A 19,962-nucleotide genomic window follows, 5' to 3' on the forward strand; every position below is an offset into this window, starting at 1 on the left:
TAAAACGGAACTTTCGAACATTACAAATTCAAAATTAAAACGTAAAATAAATTAACCAATATACAAAATAACTATAATAAATAGATTGAAGCCATATTAATATAAATAGTAAAATGAGGCGATATAAAAAATAAAGATAAAATTCATAAAAATATACATCAAAAAGCATCACATTATAAAGGGCAGATAGGAACTAAGACTTTGTGTTTTAACTTTTCTTTTATAAAGAACTTCCATGCCGAAGCTAAACCATCAGCATCCCTTGCATTGATGCAGCCGTCCCATGAAAAAATGAAATTTATAAGAGTAAATTAAAGGAAGGCTGTATCAATTTTAGCTTCGGCATGGAAGTTCTTTATAAAAGAAAAGTTAAAACACACAAAGTCTTAGTTCCTATCTGCCCTTTATAATGTGATGCTTTTTGATGTATATTTTTATGAATTTTATCTTTTATCTTTATTTTTTATATCGCCTCATTTTACTATTTATATTAATATGGCTTCAATTTATTTATTATAGTTATTTTGTATATTGGTTAATTTATTTTACGTTTTAACTTTGAATTTGTAATGTTCGAAAGTTCCGTTTTAACACAATTTTCAAATTTGTTCGATAGCCTGTCACCCGATGATGGCCTATTCCATTAGGCTGAAAACGTTTGTGATTTAATAAATATTCTCAGTGTTATAATGTGTTACATGTTCTATTAAATGTATTAAAATAACTTTTTATGTAATTATTTATTATAAAATGGAAAAGACTTAATTTTGACGATATAGGTGAATTTTATAAAAAGTTGTAAATGAACGAGTAAAATCTTTATTAAATCCGACCCTACTTCAGACATGACACTATTCCCTTTTATCTCCTCACTCCCTCGACCTTTAACCAATAGCATCCATCCCTCAATATACGAACTTTCCTGCAAAATTATCGATTGCATTTCTATATATACTGTGGGTGATCAGTTAACGAACACTTTCGCGAAAGATTTTTATGTTCAGACAACGAACACCTCACAGAACAAACACGAGAAGAAGCGACGTAAAATAATGAATACCGATTAATCTTCCCTCTCTTCGGGAAACAATAATTCGAAACTAGTATATACCGATCGGACAGTATTCCTCCGAACTTTGAAACTCTCCCTCGTAATTCCAGCATTTTATTTTTCTGACAGAAACAATTTTTTTTATAGTATTCGCGAGACTGTCGGACCGGCACTCGTTAAATTTTGCATCGGTTTTTATTTTCGAAAGGTGAGAGTATAATAGCAAAGGTAGAGAGTGGGCAGATGTCGTCTGATGTTGCTGGGCAGTATGGCTCGAACAGGTTTACAGTAGGCCGCAGTTCAATCTGATCTAAGAAAGATACTGTATAATTATGATGACTCAAGCAGGTAAAGGAGTAACAAAAATCAATTCTGAGAAATAAAGAACATCGAAGAGCTTATAATGGAGCACGAAACGGGTCTGACGACAGAATAACGCCAAGAACTCTTGAATGAAGAATAACAGGAAACTCGGCGAGATAAGTTTTCTTCCGAAAAAGAGGATTAATTAATGCCGATATCTGTTACCGTATTACAGATCTTTTGAATAAGTGGGAGGAGGTCAACGGTCTTTGAATGGCATCCAAATCGGGTTGAGGTTAATAGGCTTGGGGATCTCTACAATTACAATGCTATTAATTACTTTTCTAAGCTAGTGGTTTACAGATTGATGTGTACTGTATATGTACAGCCAAGAAGTACTATATTGGTGAAACGAGATTGAAGGAGCACGAGGCGGCAATTCGATTAAAAAGAAACCGAATCTCCGTAGCATCAGCATTGTAGTATTACAAATTGTATTATTGATCGAAATAATGTTAAAATATTGTATAAAATAGAAAACCTCGTAACAAGACGTATTATTGAACATTACTGCATCAAAAGTTATGTAAATACTATTAATTTAAATACTGGCGTACGTGTAGATGCATACTGGGATATAGTGATAGAGCATAAAATTGGCAATGTGAAGCGCGATATCCACGTCGTGTCGGAGAGAAAGAGCCTACACGGCTAACATCTCCATATTAATCTATTAGAATAAGAAGCGCGATATCCACTGATGAGGCATATGGAGATCAAAGTAAGAAATAATTATTAATTTCAAATTGTGATCTATATCTGTGTTTAATTTTCTCCAAGTCAGATAAAAAAGAGTGACTTTAACTCGTTTACTCTTAAAATTTACAATTTTTATAATTATTATTTTAACGTAAACATGGCAGCCATATCCGTCACACGTGCACTTCTTTCACGCTTAGCGATAAATAGGTTTTTTTTTTAATCTCAATCGCAGATATTAAAGCCTTTTTCTTACATTTCGTTGTATTCACACACTTCTCAGATGCTATAGTTAATAAGTAAAAGTTATATTGGGTTGAACAAAAAGTTTATTCGTACTTTAAACAGCTGTCCTTACTTACGCAGATGTGCGACTCAATTATAACAGCTGTAAAATTTAATTATTCAAAGCATTAGTGTTTACTATTGCAAAATAATAGAATTGAATTTTGGTTTTTATTAAGACAAGATATAAATACTTTGCAGGTTTTTCTCATTTCATTCGTAAAAATTATTTATTGTAATCTTTGAACTGTACTTTCGTGCCTCATTGGCGCGCTCGCACATGAGTTTTCGGGTGTTTTTACGTATGTAAACCTCGATATGCGACAGTTTCCAATAGAAACTCCTCCCGAAAGGCACCCTTTGGCAGATCGCCCATGTGATTCCTTATTTCATCAAACAATAAAACCACATTTTCGTCTGCCAGTCTGCACGACGACAGAAATTCTATATTTTGCTTTTAAAGCGCGGACGATGGTCAGGTCCAAAGTCAAGGATCGACCTGACTCTTGACAAGCCGAAAATGAAAAGATGTTTGTAGCGCCTCACACTGAGGGCAATTGCAATTATGAAAGGTGATAGGAGGCATTACTCGTAGGTATATCCTCAAAGGGGATGAAAAGAAGTGAGGAGAATGTAGACGTAAGTGAAAGGTATTTGGCAGGTGCCGAAAGGGGGTGAAGACAGTAGGAAGAGGAAATGAGAGGAAGAGGGAGGTAATGAGCCGCATCGGGTAGTTTATTTTAAAACCACAAAATTACAAGATATAAAAACATAACAAAATAATGTACATTTGGAATGTAAGGCGGCAGCAGTATTTAAATTCCCACTTGGAATAGACACAGCTGCTTAAAAATGCTAACAAACAATTGTACACAAAGAGCAAACAACTCAATTCGCGTGTTGAAAAGAACCAGCTACCTGCTGGTGTTGAGTTCTAGCGCCTTTGTGGCTGAAACAAAAGCAGTGAGTTCATTGTAGATGTTTTTATTTTCAATTAAAACTCTAGTGTCGCACGGCCAGGCAATGCATTCTTGAAGAACAGCTTGGATCAGTTTGTTCCTCTGTTGTTGAAATTTCTTGCAGTCGTATATCAAGTCACACTGAGGGCAGTCAGGCGAGACGCGCAGGTGTCGTGAGTGAAGGAACCCGTTCAACGGGCCCGTATCAGTGCGAAGACGGGCCAATAGAGTTTCGGCGTATCGTGACGATGCGTGTTGATATATCCAGGAGGCGAAAGGTCGCGACCTTTTCTCCGGAGAACAGTGGATCAGGTGTCAGTGTAGGAGCGAATAATTGATTCCCGCATGGCACGGATGAGGTCACGTGCCACGAGAGGACTCCACCAACAGCCTGGTCGGCCTCATCGTTAATGTAGATGCCAACGTGTCCCGGGGTCCACCCGATTTCGAGGGGCGTGGGATGAGCTGATTGAAGCTGCTAGGTCAATGATAACTGACGGGGAGGAAAAATTGATGTTGGCGACTGCCTGCAGGACTGATTTACCGCCGGAAAGAATGGCCGTCGGACTGTTAATGCAGGCACTGATGTGAACTGCCCGTTGAATTCCGAGAGCACCCACACCAACGACGCTACAGTTAGTATGGAGTGACCATATTTCCTGGACACACACACACACAAATCTTTTAATGCCGTAACCAACGTTACATAACTGGTTCCGCAGTAAGCACAGCCAGTTTACATATGTTTTAGATATTGCAAATGTTATAGTTACATAAACAATTAATAATAGCAATGAATAATACAATTTTTTTTCAGAAAAAAAGTAAAATAAAATAAATAAAATAAAATAAATAAAATAAAATAAAAATTAAGGCTGTCAGGAACTAAATGTTTACACTCAGAGTTCGAAACATTCATCCTGCATCGTGAACAGTCCTTGCTCTAGCAAATTCTATACTAGAAGATTTCTTCGCGTATTCCTAGTAATTTAAACAGTTAATTCATATAGCATCATGCTGAAAGTCTGAGTGATGCTTAGAAGAAACACTTAAACATTCAGTTCACATTTAAGTTACAGTTGTAACCTTTCAATTTGGATCCATAAAACAACCTTATCGCATATGCACTTGAAAGTAGGTTCACGGAACAATGTTTTAGAGGCACAAAAGAGAAGAATTCACCATATATCACTATATATCTCTTTAATACACTAAGATTCTTGCAAATATTCGGTACTGTTACAGACCACTATAGGAATATTCTCACACTAGAAGAGCCCAATCACATTTTCATTTCTGTGTTGAAATTCAATGCAATATCTATATACAGGTAGGCCTCCTACAACGCGGTACCTTTAGAACGCGTTTTCGCTCCAACGCGGTTGGAAAAATGCGGAAATTCTCTTACAACGCGGTTTACGGTAATTAGAAACGAATTATCTTTCACATAACAGAAAAATCGCAACGGATCACGTAATACGCTCTGCAGTTTGGTGTACAGAGCTAAATGTCCTTGAAAACAGCTGTTTGTCGATGTTGAAAGTTTTAGGGGAAAACCGGTTTCTAGACAGATGTGCATCAGTTACCATAAACACTCAAATATATCACTAAATTTATACTTTTTCAATAGGTGGGGACCGCAAAAATGGTCCAAAATACAATATAAACCTCTATTGGGTGTATATTTTTAACAACGTAGTGAAGGAAAGTTATTTTTTGTGATTTTTAATGTCCACAAAACTGACTGAAAAAATTTTAGCCATAACAATGCCGAATGAAAAGAAAGGACCGTAGTTAAAAAGGAAATTTATATCTCTTCAAACAAAGATAGAAGTTTTGGATCGAATTAAAAATCAAGAGCGGATAGCTGATATTAGTTGGCATTTTAATTTAAATGAGTCAACTATACGGTCAATTAAGTATTCGAAAGAAAAGATGAGGAATTCGGTCGCATCTATTCTTGCGAAAAATGTTGCTCGTCAGAGAGCACCTATAATGGAAAAAATGGAACAAGCGGTAATATTATGGGTAGAAGATATGAACAAGAAACAGTTGCCCTTAAATAAAAGTGCAGTTAAACACAAAGCCTTAAGAATATTTGATTATTTAAAACAAATGGGACAGTCGTCGGCTGATGAAACCAGTGTTAAATTCGTGGCTAGCAATGGCAGGTTTGAAAAATTCAAAAAAATGCCATTCAAACGCCAAGTTTTTCTTTTTTTAGAACCGAATCCCAGTTTTTGTATTAAGTTGGTGTCTCCTATAACGCAATTTTCCACAACGCGGTATTTTCAAGGAACGTATCTACCGCGTTGTAGGAGGCCTACCTGTAGAGTGCTGAGAGGCTTTATGAAGGAGTTAAGTATGGATGTTTACGATTTTGCCGTAGCTTTTAGTTATATTATAAAAATAAATAAATATTCCATTATTGTTCACAAGGTCATTATGAGAGCATGGCCAAGAGTAACCACAGCTAATGAGGATAGATTTGAGTTGTTGTCTTTCTCTTTCAAGCATTACGCAGTCGAAGATATAATGAGTGCTCCCATCTTCAATTTTACAAGTTGGACATTCTTTATTAATGTATTCAGTAAATCTGTGTAGGTACTTGGCAAATTTACCATGATCGGTGAAAAATTGAGTGGACCAAAAACATGGTTTTATCCATGTGTATTTAAAGATATTATTAATGATTGGAAAAAATTTGTAAGTAATTTTACCCTCATTGCTGTTCCATTTTTGTTGCCAGTTGTTGAGCATATTGCTCCAAAGAAGGCCCTTGATAGTATTCAAACTGACCTTGTTATAAGAAATTATAAGCTGATCATTATTAGCAGCATGTTTAGCCAAGTGATCTGCTCTTTCATTGCCGCTAGTCCCCCTATGTGCCATTACCCACTTGAATTTATAGTCATTATTTGAATTTAGAACAGAATTTTTAATAGCTGTAGATAATGGATGAGCTTTAGTGCTTTTAATTGTGGCCAGTGAAGAAGGGCTGTCACTACATATTGTAATTCTTGTAAAGGAATATTGTTGATTGGCCCAGATAAGGGCCTGAAGAATTGCGAACATTTCTGCCTGAAAGACTGTAGAGAGTTCTCCCAGACGAAACATTTGATGAGCAATCTCGATGTTATTTGAGTAAACCACAAAAGCACATCCTACATTCCTTTCGTTTTTAGAGCCATCAGTAAAAATAACTATATCGTTCTCTTGATCAGTGTCTGTAATTTGGATTAGTAACTCACAGGGATTTGGGAGTAAGGACAATGGTGACGGACGTTCCAAATCTGATGCAGTTATTGTACCAGTATTAATTTGTACGTCCTCCCCCCATTTAAGGTGACTGATCTGACTAAAATAATCAATATGCATCTCAATAGGTGATTTTCGTGAGATTACCTGGAGGGCAGAGGTAGGCGCTGTTTTATAAGCTTTCGTCAGTAACATTAATGCCTTCCTCTGGGCCGAGTTAAGCTTTCTCTTAGGATGCACCTTATGGGATGCCCATCCCCAACTACTACAAGCGTACGTAATTGTTGGTATGAACAACTGGTTGTAAATAATATCCAAAGCTTCAAAGGGCAAACCCCATGTACGATGAGCCACTCTGGAGAATGTCTGAAAAATCAGACCCGTACGTTTGGTTATATAATCTATGTGTGCATTCCATAACAAACTACTGTCCAATATGACTCCCAGATATTTAAGTGTTTTGTCAATTTTGATCGACACACCTCCCATTTTTACACTTGGAACTCGGATAAATAAGTTTGGACGGCCAGGGAGATTAAACATAGTGCCTTTTGTTTTGTTTGCATTGAATTGCAGTTTGTTTTCTTTGCCCCAGTTGTGTATTTTTCCTAAGGTTGTTGTCCCTTTTCGTTCGAGTTCGGCTCTGCTGTGACCTCCTATCAATATCAGCAGATCGTCTGCATATGCGATCATTCTCTCCTGACCTAAATCTTGATCAAGAAGTGAATCGAATGTAATTATCCAAAGTAACGGTCCTATTACCGAGCCTTGTGGGCATCCTCGACTAATATTTCTTGTGATCTCTTGATCTCCCTGTATCATGATAGCACGCCTCTCATTAAGATAGTCTTGAATGATTTTATACAGATTAGAAGGGCATTTCTTTTGTCTAAGTTGTGATAAGGTCAGAGGCCACCATGTGCTATCAAACGCCTTACTTATGTCTAAACTGATGGCAAGAACATATTTGTAACCATTATTTAATAAGTAATTAGTTTCCTTGGTTACAAAATGTATTGCATCAGCAGCCGATCGTTGATTACGGAAACCATATTGAGAGGTGTGTAAGAGTCGATGATGTTCCAAATGCCAGTAAAGTCTGTTGTTTATAAGTCGTTCCAAAGTCTTGCCAAGAAGGGGAAGGAGAGATATTAATCTGAATTCGTTGGGTTTACCCGGTTTAGGTACTGGAACGATACGAGCTATTTTCCAAGGATCAGGAAAAATCCCTGTATGGAGACGCATATTAAAAAGCTTATTTAAGTGGTCTGAAATAAGCTCCCATAGTTTGCGGGCAATGGTCGCCGTCATATTATCGATACCCGGTGCTTTACCATTTTTTAAACAAGATATAGCACAATTTTATTTCATGCTTTTGAAATTTAGGGGTTACAGGAGTATTGATTGGTATACCACCACTATTTCTTAACGCTTGTTGTCTAGCGTTGTCAGCTTCAGGATTATCGACAATACAAAAACGATCCATCATTTGGTTAAAGACTTTTAAAAAATCGCAGTTTAAGTTGTCGCTTGCGTCGTTGACTAGCGCTTGAGGTTTACGTAAACGTTCAGTACACATTTTTGTAATGAAACCCCAAGGGTTCTTTGTGGCTTTACTACAATATTCCTTCCAAGATGTAAGTTTCATTTGTTTCAATTTGTCTTTATAATTTTTTTGAAAGGCCAGGTATTCATTTTTAAGATTTGTTCGTGAGGGTTCACGTCTACATTTTTGGAAAGCACGTCTCTTTTTGTTGCAGGTCTTGCGTAATTCTGTGAGATGAGGTGTCCACCAGGGTACAGGCCTTCTCTTCATTTGTGTTTGCGGAATATAGAGATGACAGGCGTTATTGATTGTATCAATGTTTTGGGTAATTTGATTTCTAATATTAATAGGATCCTCCAGATTATATTCTGAGAGGTTTGTTTCAAGATAATTTTGAAGAGCCTCCCAGTCTGCCCGAGAGGTATTATAGCGAAAACGTGGATCATAATTTGATTGAGTCCTGGAAGTTTGAACAACGATATTAAATGAAATATACGAATGGTCACTCAGTGACTCCTCATCAAGAACCTGCCAATCCATGACAAGAGACATACTCAGATTGTTGGTAACAGTGACATCAATCCAAGTATCACCATTGTGGGAATGATAGGTTGGCGGTGAGAGGGGATTGTTAGTAACCAATAGGTTATTAGCAAAGAAAAATTCTTCAAATTCCTTCCCTCTGTTGTCTAGCTGTTCTCCTCCCCAAGTTGGAGAATGTGCGTTGATGTCGCCTGCCACAATAATACGATTCCCATTGAAGTGGTTCATTATAGTTTGAAGGCGTTCAGTAATGCAACTAGAAGGAATTTCACGTGGGCAATAAATATTGATTATTATAATTTTGGTGGTAGCCGCCATTAATTCGAGACAAGTAATGTATTCGTTACTGTAATTTTTGTGGAATAAAATGGGCAAATAAGTATTTGTTATAAGGATGGCTGCCCACGGGTACTCAGAAGTACCTTTAAAGGTAATACAGTTTGAGGGAAAACAACAGAGAAGGTTATTTAAACAATATGGTTCCTGTAGTAATATTATGTAATAATCTTATAATTTAGTATTAAGAATAGAAGAAGCGGCTATACTCCTTCTGAGATTAATTTGTAGAATATGTACAGTACTAATCTTCGTTTGGTCCATAGTCGGTGTTATTTATGATTTTGTTTTTAATTCTTTGAAACACCGGACAGGAACCATGACAAGCGTTATGTGTAATATCCCTGGCTCTCTCAAAAATGCAGTTACAACAGGTTGGTGACTTATTACTATTAGTGCAGTTTCTGTACAAATGGTCACCCCCACAGTGACTACATGTATTGATTGTTTGCTCACAGTATTTAGTTAAATGACCATATCTACAGTAGCGTAAGCATTGTAAAACAGGGCAAAAGTCCATCACCCTGCATCTCGACCATTCTATGTTGACTTTCCCGAGATCTAGAATTTGTTTTCGTAAATCAGGGGTTAGTTCTATAATCCAGTTTCGATAAGGGCTGTTTTTCTTTCCAGCATTAAATTTAACTCTAAAATATGTATTAAATTCTTCAAGTGAGTATTTATTTTTAAGTGTTTCATTATGTTCAAGAATATGAGCAGGTATAGATTCCCTTGCAATAGTATTCGGAACTGGGTGTATCATTATATGAGGAAGCTTTCTTTTTGGTCTTCTTGTTGTTAAATTGGGTATTGTTGTTGAAATATTTTCTTCTAATGTCAAGACATCTCCGGGTCTACCCATTTCAATGGCAAGGCCACCACCTTCAATTTTTCTGATGCGATCGACACTAATGTTAATTTGTGATGGACGAATTTTTTCTTGTATTATTTTACGAATATTATCACTATTTCTTAAGGAATCTTCCTTACCATAAATTAGTAATACTTCTTTGGATTTGTTTGTATTGAATGTGTTTCTAGGTGTTCTTGTAATATTTGAGTGATAAGTTTGAAGAACGTCACTGTATGATAATTGATTTCTTTTTGAAATTTTGTTTCAATCTAAATCAGTAACCTTATCAAGGACTTTCTTTTGTAATTCAATTATCTCAGATTTAGAAACAGTATCCATTAATTTATCAATTTTATCAGATAGTATACTTATTTCGTGCCTGTAAGGTTTATTCGTAAAAATGTCTATAACTCTCTCTACACATTTTTAAAAAATTGTATAAATACAAAACGACATATTCACAAAGGTAAAAAACCTTGCTTCTGTCTATCTTTCCGCCGTTTTCCACACCATCAGCAATCCTTAAAAGCAATTCACCAAAACGACATACAGTCGACCCCCCTATAACGTGCATTCCTATAACGTTATAGAGGGGTCTACTGTATTCACAAAGGTTTTTTACTTTTGTGAATATGTCGTTTTATATAGGGCTGTGGAATCGGAGTCGGAGTCGTCAAAAAATCCACCGACTCCGACTCCTTTTTACTTTCCAACTTATTATGTATATAAAACGAAAAAGTATTGGAATCGTGTCAAATTTGACCCTCCAGGTTTTATTTTATTTTATTTTATTTTGCAAATCTACACGTTTAGAGACCTCCCGAACCCCTCAAAAAAGTCAATGAAAAGGGAAAAATTCCCGTGCGTGTGTGTTGACGTCTAATTTGTTTAATTTCTTTATTTTCTGTTCTGAGATATTAAACAATATTTCAGAATGAGTAAAGTTTAAGAAACGAAATGTGGCACTGTGGCTTGCGTATAAAGGGGCATTAATATTACTAAATTTTGGTTCTTAATTAAAGGTCGACAGGGTGAAGACATAAAAGGGGTCATGAGTCATATCTCTTAATGAATATTACACTCGTTTTTTAGCGTTCAAAATTAAAAAAAAAAGAGATAAAACGCGTCTCTACCCTCAAAGTAAGCTTTTTGGTCATTTTATAATAGTACAGTAAAATCCGTTAAGATGTTCTCGCCTAAGATGTTAGAATGTGTATGGTGACATGATTTAGTTCAACCACTTTAACGCTTAATAACTAACTCCTGTGTCCTCATCTGACTCCGATTCTGACCACGCTGACCTCAGAAATTATTAGGCTTCAAACAGGGTAAACAAAATTATCTCCCTCACATACAATCTAACATCCACACATATAGAAAAAACCTCGAATCTTTTGCATATCTCGAAATTTCGAGGTGTCCTCAGTACAAAAATCTAAAAATTTGGAAAGGGTCATTTTTTGACAGAGCGCTACACTTTCCTTCTGTATAACAGCTGGAAAAGTAAAAATTATTAAATACATATTTATATATTACTTAGAGGAGTCTTTTAGCGTTGGAATAAAGAGTTTCTACGTTCTATCTTTACTAGAACTCTATTTATTGAATCTTTTATTCTGAGGTCACGTGATGACATCAGAATTTCCGGGTCTCTTTCGGTAACAAGTCCTCCCTTGGTCGGAGCCGGAGTCGGAGTCGGAGTCGGAGTCGGTAGATTTTTACGCGACTGCACAGCCCTGGTTTTATATTTATACAATTTTTTAAAAATGTAATTAACGCCGGCCATAGTTTATTTTACTATCTCTCTACACAGTTTATAATAAATTCCGAATGTTTAGGCGTACATAGTTTCCTTCCATTATTTTCTGCTATGTAATTTTTTAGTTCATTTACGACTTCAAGAGCAGACTCTCTAAGCTCTTCCATGTTTAATGAATAATTGTTTACTTCTATCTTAATATAATTAGTGTATTAAAATAACAACCAAGAATTATTAAAATTTTACGAGAAAATCACACTTTCCGTTAAATATTGAATATAAGAGGTCAATGACCTTTACCATGGCAACGGATTGGAACAGCAGTGTGGAAAGCAGATTGGAAAATTTAATAGAATTGCCATAATTCAAAAATGGCTAGAGGGATTTGAATGAAAATTGCTACACAGATGACAAAATGTCATTCACTAAGAGATAGTAAAATATTTTTCCGAAATATGGTCCCGGAAGCCCGCTATACCTTGCCGAAAAATTACCGGAAGATAACGATATCTTTAGAACTACTGTGCCGATTATCCCGAAATTTGGCAAATGTACTCACAGTAGATGGGCGAATTTACTTTCCTCTTGTTGTCCGGTTGATCGGTCTATATGTTCCGGTAAAGCGATTCTATTTCTAAAATTGTTCAATGTGATGTAATTTCCCAAATTCTTGTTCGATTTCCACAATCTATACACCGTTACAATCCGGGTGTTTTGCGGTTTCCAAAAATATATAACATTAGCTATCAGATGTAAGATTTCCCCTAAGAACACAATTCTACTTTAGAGCAAAATTTTCTTCAGCCAGTCAACTTCTTGTTCCATCACGCGCCTATATCATTCCTGGACAGTGCGGACTGGAAGGACCACGCCAAAAGCCGTCCGTGAGAGAGATTTCGAGGCGTCTTCACCAATTAGGGTCCAACCTCGCCAGGCGGTTGCTTGTAACTCAGCGAACTAAACACTCAAGGCGAGTAAGATTCTTAGTAGCGGCAAATTCTTGAATATTTACTTGCTGACCAACGTTTTGGCCTTTTCTTTGCCAGGAAAACGTAATTAATAAATTGTTCTGTTTAGTTATTTCTGCTTCCTATGTGATTATTAATATACCAAATACAGTAAAGTGTGGAAAACTCGAAGTGGAAGAAACAGAAAAATTTTCAAATGAGCAAAATTCCGAGTTAAACGAAATTTCGAGACATAAATGTGTTGTGTTTTATTTTTTAGATACGTATATATAAAAAAAATAAAATATTCACATTAATAGAAAAAAGTTTGTTGCATGACTATTTCGTAGATAACTTAGTCATAACAACGTTTATGATAACGAAGACTGTCACCAGAGATTATTGTTTTATGAAAGATATGGTTTCTAGAAAACCCATTAATTTGTTTGGTTAAGCCAGTGTTTTTCAACCTGTGGGTCGCGACCCCCAAGTGGGTCGCATAGCCATACACGGGGGTCGCGGGTAAAAGAAAAAGACAAGTGTTTGTAGGTTCTACACTACAATAAAAAAACTACAATTTCAGTGAGTAGGCCGTGCCTGTTTATTTTACAGTACAATTAGTTTTTTCATCGATATTTAAATCTCAACAGAAAGAAAATTAAATACGTAGTTTTTAAAATCACTGACATAGTTTTAATATAGCCGTGGGGTCGCCAAAATTTTTTAACTTGTAAAGGGGTCGCGTATTCAAGAAGGTTGAAAAACACTGGGTTAAGCTATGGAAACGTGATACTTGGGTTATCTGCCTTGGGGGATGCCTTCCGGAAGGTCTTTCTAAGGGTAACTGGCCCCTATAAAGGCGTTACAAACGTAGAAAAAACCCGGAAAACTACATGTGGCCAGCAAGTTCTGGCCAGGCGCGAACCTACAATTAAACTCCCAGTGTTCAGGGAACAGAACCGCTTGGCCTGAAAACTCATTATAAGCTTGAGAGTTTCTCCTCTTCATGCAGGGGACCAGGATTTGTCTACGACAAGGTTTATTTCTTTTTCGTCTTTTTTGTCGCTTGTAGTGTACCTTGCGTTTGGATTTTTACTTCAGCTGTCATGTCTGTAGGTAAGTGTCCGCAGATAGATAAATCGAATGATATCTTGTATTACTTACTGTTGTAATAAAATCGGCCAAGTTTTGGAAATTCCTGTTTATTCAAAGAGTGAACAAATTTTCGATCTAATTCCGCTTTCGTAATGCTTTGTCAATCATTTCCATTGCATTTAGTAGAATCAATCTAAAATTTTCTGACCCACTGTCAATAACATGCGATGTGTTTAAAAATTAATCAAAAATTTATGCCATTATTAGAACGAAAGCAATAAACCAAAATAAATTATTAAAATCATTTGAAAAAATGTGTGAGTTGCGTAATTTTTTTTACCTATGCAATGGAAAGTACACCTCGTATTAATTATAAAAAAAATAAATTTTCCGAAAAAATTGGGAGATGCACGTTGAACGACGTGCTGTACCTTTGTTTTTAAAAAAAACCAAACTGATTCTGATGAAAATCTCTACATTTGCGTAGATGGCATGTGATCCTATTAATCATTAGACTGTCTAACACTTTTCCCACAGTTGGAAAAAAGTTAGGAATTTTCAACGAATCTTTTCACGCGGTTCGAATCAGAATACTTTATTCGACTGAAAGACGCAAAAAAATTTCCCGCCAAAGTTTAAATTTCTCGAAAACGTCCGTAAAACTGGCGAGACGCTCCTTTTAGTGTTCCCACGGTATTCGCCTATAAGTTAAACAAGTTATGCATTTTCAACGAATCTTTTGACGAGGTTCGAATCAGAATACTTTATTCGACTGAAAAACGTGAAAAAATTTCCCACGAAAGTTAAAATTTCTCGGGAACGTCCGTAAAACTAGCGAGATGTTCTTTTTGATGTTCCGGGATTCGCCTATATGTCATTAGATTCGTGAGACAATTCTGCACCAGAATATCTAACTAAATATTAGATATATATATAAATGTCTAGTCTAGATGCTTATTTAGTATATAAATTTTTATAATAAACTAAATAATTACCGAAAAAATTATTTTTTAATTTTGAAAAAGTCAAAATTAAAAAATGGCTGTGCGCATGCGCAAAATGAAAAGTTCGGTTTTCACACAAGTTACGATTAATAGTAAAAGCTGAAATGTTACGATGTTATTTCGCATTTAAATTTTTCGAAAAGACTGAAAAATGACCGAGAAAATGAATTTTCAATTATAGCGAACTTTAAAATCCAAGATGGCGGCGCCCATTCAAAAATTGACGAGTTCGGTTCTGACGCATTTTACGATAAATAGTACAGTACATACTTTTTACGTTACAATGTTATTTAATATATAAATTTTTAGAAAAAACTAAAAAATGACTGAGACAATGAATTTTTAAGTTTGGTTAGGCTTAAAATAAAAAATGGCTGTGCGCATGCGCAAAACGAAAAGTTCGGTTATGGCATATGTTACGATGAATAGTAAAAGCTCTGATGTTACGATGTTATTTCGTATTTAAATTAAAAAAAAAATGAATAGTGACCGAGATAATTATTTTTCAATTATAACAAACTTTAAAATCCAAGATGGCGGCGCATATTAGAAACTTGACAAGTTCGGTTTTCACGCATGTTACGATAAATAGTACATACTTTTTACGTTACGATGTTATTTGGTATATATATTTTTTAAAAAAACTAAAAAATTATTGAGACAATGAATTTTTAAATTTGGTTAAGTTTAAAATTTAAGATGGCTGTGCGTATGCGCAGAACGAAAAGATCGGTTTTCACACATGTTACGATGAATAGTAAATGCTCTCATGTTACGTTACGTTGTTATTTCGTATTAAAATTTTTTGACGAAAGTAAATAGTGACCAAGATAATCATTTTTCAATTATAGGGAACTCTAAAATACAAGATGGCGGCACCCATTCGGTATATAAATTTTTAAAAAAAAACTAAAAAATGATAAAGACAATGAATTTTTAAGTTTGGTTAAGTTTAAAATTGAAGATGGCTGTGCGCATGCGCAAAACGAAAAAATCAATTTTGACACATGTTACGATAAATAATAAATTCTTTCATGTTACGATGCCATTTCGTATTTAAATTTTTCAAAAAAATGAATAGTGACCGAGATAATCATTTTTCAATTATAGCGAACTTTAAAATTCAAGATGGCGGCGCCTATTCGAAAATTTACAAGTTCGGTTCTCACGCATGTTACGATGAATGGTATATACTTTTTACGTTAAAATGTTATTTAGTATATAAATTATTAATAAAAACTAAAAAATGATTGAGAAAATGAATTTTTCAGTTTGAAAAAATTTAAACATTTATCTGAAATATTTTTCTACTTTCTAGTGCAGTAATGTGTCATGAAACTAATAGGATAAAAATATTTTGTGCTTACTTTTAACTTTTCGAACCACATCGATTGTTATTGTGAGAAAGTCGTGGTTTTCTTTGTTGTTTTTTTCAGTTGTAACATATAATCGCTTCCTGACAAAATATTTAAATATTTACCTGCAATGTTTCAGTAATTATATTTTTTCAAAGGTTATATTCATGGACTCGCGGATATTTCGTTTGTATTTTCTATGTAAGATTAATAGAAATCAATATTTATTAAATAATTTCGGCATAACATGACTTTATAATAACGAATTTGGAAAAAAAAATTCATTTATTAAACGTTATAATAGTAATGTATAATTAATGTTGTAATTTAATGATAGATAATTTAGAATATATTATTTGTTAAATGACATTTTTATATCGTTAAATTGACGTTGACTTTAGCTAATTGAAACTATCGATTTAACTGCTTTATTGCCTTGTTTACTAAATTTGTATCTTTTGTAAAAACAAAACAGTTTTCTAATCTAACATGGCGCAGTCGACGCGTTTTATTTACGCTCCTGTTTTAGACAAAGAATATTCGTATCAATGTTTAAAGACAACAACGACAGAAACAGTCTTTAATAACGTATATTCAACTTATCCGTAATACGTCGAACGAAACTGTAAGTGAAGACAAGTCGATAAAGTAACAGACTAGATAATAAAAGTAACAAGAGTTGTTGAAAATGCGGCTTGGACAGATTCTTTTAATGCACAATCTCACCTTGCACGAATAGCTGTAGATTGGCAAATGACAGACGAAAAGCGATACGATACCTCAGACAATTATTCAATTCAATCTTAATTAGTCATAAAAGGCTTTTGCCTGTTACAAACGGGGTGGTTAGATTTCAGAATAATTTTAAATATCTACACAAATTTAGTAAGTTTTTTTTTACACCTGTTCTAAAACACTTTAAGTTTATTTCAATATTCCGAATACAATATCTTATTATTTTTAGCATTACAAGGATCTTATTTTCTTTTATTAAACCTATATTTATGATTACTACGTATACCTATTAGATTGAATTAGTTTTGTTTCTTCTTTTTTGCTTAACTAAATATTTTAACCAAGTTGTTTATTAACTATTATCTTTAAACGTCACTGAAATTTATCAACCAGGTTTTCATAAACTCAATTATAATGTTCGAATCTATAAATTCCTTTAGTAACACTTTGTCCATTTTTTCACAAAGACCTTATATTTTTCAAAACCCTATTAGAAAGATATTTTTGTCTTTATTATTTTTTTTCATATTTTATTGCCATTTTTTTTTTACTATCTTACAGTTTTACCAAGCTATTATTACAATTGTTTTCAATTACTGTTTTCTTATTTGAGAAATCGAGAACTTAATTCGGTATAATTCTCATGCCAGTCATGTTCTTTTTAGTCGTCTATCTATTTCTAAGAAAACAATCCATTTGAATAATCTTGTTTGTATTCATATCAAATGTATACATTATATTATCCTTAATATAATAATCATCTCTGATTAATATTTTATTTTTACTAGTTTTCTCTACTTTAATTTGATTTTGTAGTTTTTTTCTTTCTTAATCTTGATCAAATACACGAATCCGTTGTAATTATTATTTTTTTCGGTATTTTTTAACATTTTTTGTTTTCAAAGTCCAAAATCTCTTGAGAACTAAAATTTTATTTTCAGAATGACTTTTCTTATCAGGTTATTTTTACTATTTTTAAGATGAATTAGTCCTTCAATTTCTATATTTTTTAGTTCTAATTCTTCGTTAATAAATAGCTTGACTTCTTGAACAACGTTTCTTGTTTTAACCGGATAATTAAAAATTATTGTTCTTGTTATTAGTCCCATTTACCAATTTATCAATTTCGAATTCAAACATAAAGTTTTCGTTATTTTCATAATTTTCTTTTAATTTTTGTAACAAATTTCGTTCATATCTTCCTTATAACTGTTGCTTTCTTCTTTTATCTTATTAACTTAAGCTTTTATTCATTGAATTTCTAACTTTAACTGGCAAAAATTTTTCCGAATTAATTCGTATATGGATTTCAATGTATATTGTAGATCGTCAATACCTTGTTTTTCGGTTCCTCTCGTTGGTCTAAAATAATCCTGAATTCTTGAATTATTCGGGCGAATTTTTCTTGGGTAGATTCTCTTAATGCACAATCTCTCCTAAAAGGAATAAATAGAGATTGGCAAATGACAAACGAAAAGCAATACGATACCTTAGACAATTACTAAAAAGTAAAAACTTTCCTGTCAAGCATGACGAAATACGATTGACGAAAAAGTGAAGTTTTCAAGAAATTCAGAGTTAATTTTCTATAAATTAAGCAGTTTTATACCACTGTTTTAACATAAAAAAACAACAAAACAAAATTTCCCTCGAATGGACAAAATAGTAGGAGTTATATAGAATTTACTTACACGCACATAAACAGATTGAGGTCTTTATATTAAAAAATATTAAAATCTTTTTTCATAATTGGCCTTTCATTTGAGTGTAATCTACTCTCAGCTTGTCAAGTGCACACAACAACACGAAGTGAAAAAATGGTCTTGGATATAATAATTTGGGTAAATTTCCTCGGATAAGATGGCGAAGCTGTCTAGTAGAGTGGCTGTTGTACTAAACATTTAATTTTAAGGAAAAAGGAATTAAAACACGAAGGAAACTAAATCTACTTAATCTCATGTTTTTTTGGCTATTTATAGATTTTTTGATCCGCTTAGGCCTGACTTTAATAGGACTGCACCGGTGTAAAGAAAAACCTGCCAACACTGTCGTTTCCAAACTTTTTCGTTTCTCGGCACCCTTGCTGAATCCCGTTTTTTTTCAAAGCGCCGTACTTTAAATTCTAACAAATAAAATTTACCACAAGCGAATAGCCAGTAATTTTTTAAATCAAAGCTTCAGAAATTTAATTAAGTAAAAAATAAATAAAACACGTATTTAAAATAAACAAAATGTAATATAACAAATTCAATTAATTATAAGTAGTGCGATGGATAAGCCTCTTACTCACCGTATATTTTCTGAAATGTAGAAACAAAATTGCAGGCAGCCACTTTCATTTTCTTCTCCGCATTGATTTTCGTGCAATACTTGTTTTTATCACAGCCACAGCCGAAACCCCAGGTTCTGACAAAGAAAAAGTCGCAAATATAACTGAATTTCTTTGAGTGTTATCACTCAGATAGGATATTTATCTTTCACTGATATCGAAATTTAGTAAATTTCATGCTGCTAAATTATGTTTTTAACGTATTATCGCAAGACAAATCAATAAGATTCTCTAGTTCTGCAGTAGTAAATTCGTACTTTTGTATATACATTTTAATTTTATTTTATTTAGTGTATATGTTACCGCTAATGCTCGAAAGCCGTTAATGTGTACATTACCTGGCTAATTTGCAGATTAACTAGGGTGATCCGTTAAAGTTGCGAAAATTGTTTCATTTCTCAAATTACCTAAGTAATATGCAGAGTATCTAGGTAATCTGCACATTACCTACTAGGCACTCCGTAAAGTAAAAATAAGATTTTTGCCACAAATAAATGTACCACAAATAGATGTGCTTGTCACAAAAACCAATTGCTATGTAATTCAAAGTGTCATCAATCTTTAGACTGAACTGATAAATAAGCACAGTTGGTTAATGTTACCTATGGTGACTGAAATGGCGGATCGTCTCTGATTCCAGCAAACAGAAAAAAGAAAACAGTGGGGACGCACGTTCTAACCTAACATAACCTATTCTACTAATTTTGTTGGTAATAATTATGGCAATTTGTTAGAATAGGTTAGGTTAGGTTAGGTTAGAACGTGCGTCCCCACTGTATCCTTTCTTCGGTTTGCTGGAATCAGAGACGAGTGGCCATTTTAGTCACAAAAGGTAACATTAACGC

The sequence above is a fragment of the Centruroides sculpturatus genome, unplaced genomic scaffold (assembly GCF_000671375.1).
Source record: "Centruroides sculpturatus isolate CEXI.00-Female unplaced genomic scaffold, Cexi_2.0 scaffold1282, whole genome shotgun sequence".
Lineage (NCBI taxonomy): Eukaryota > Metazoa > Arthropoda > Arachnida > Scorpiones > Buthidae > Centruroides > Centruroides sculpturatus.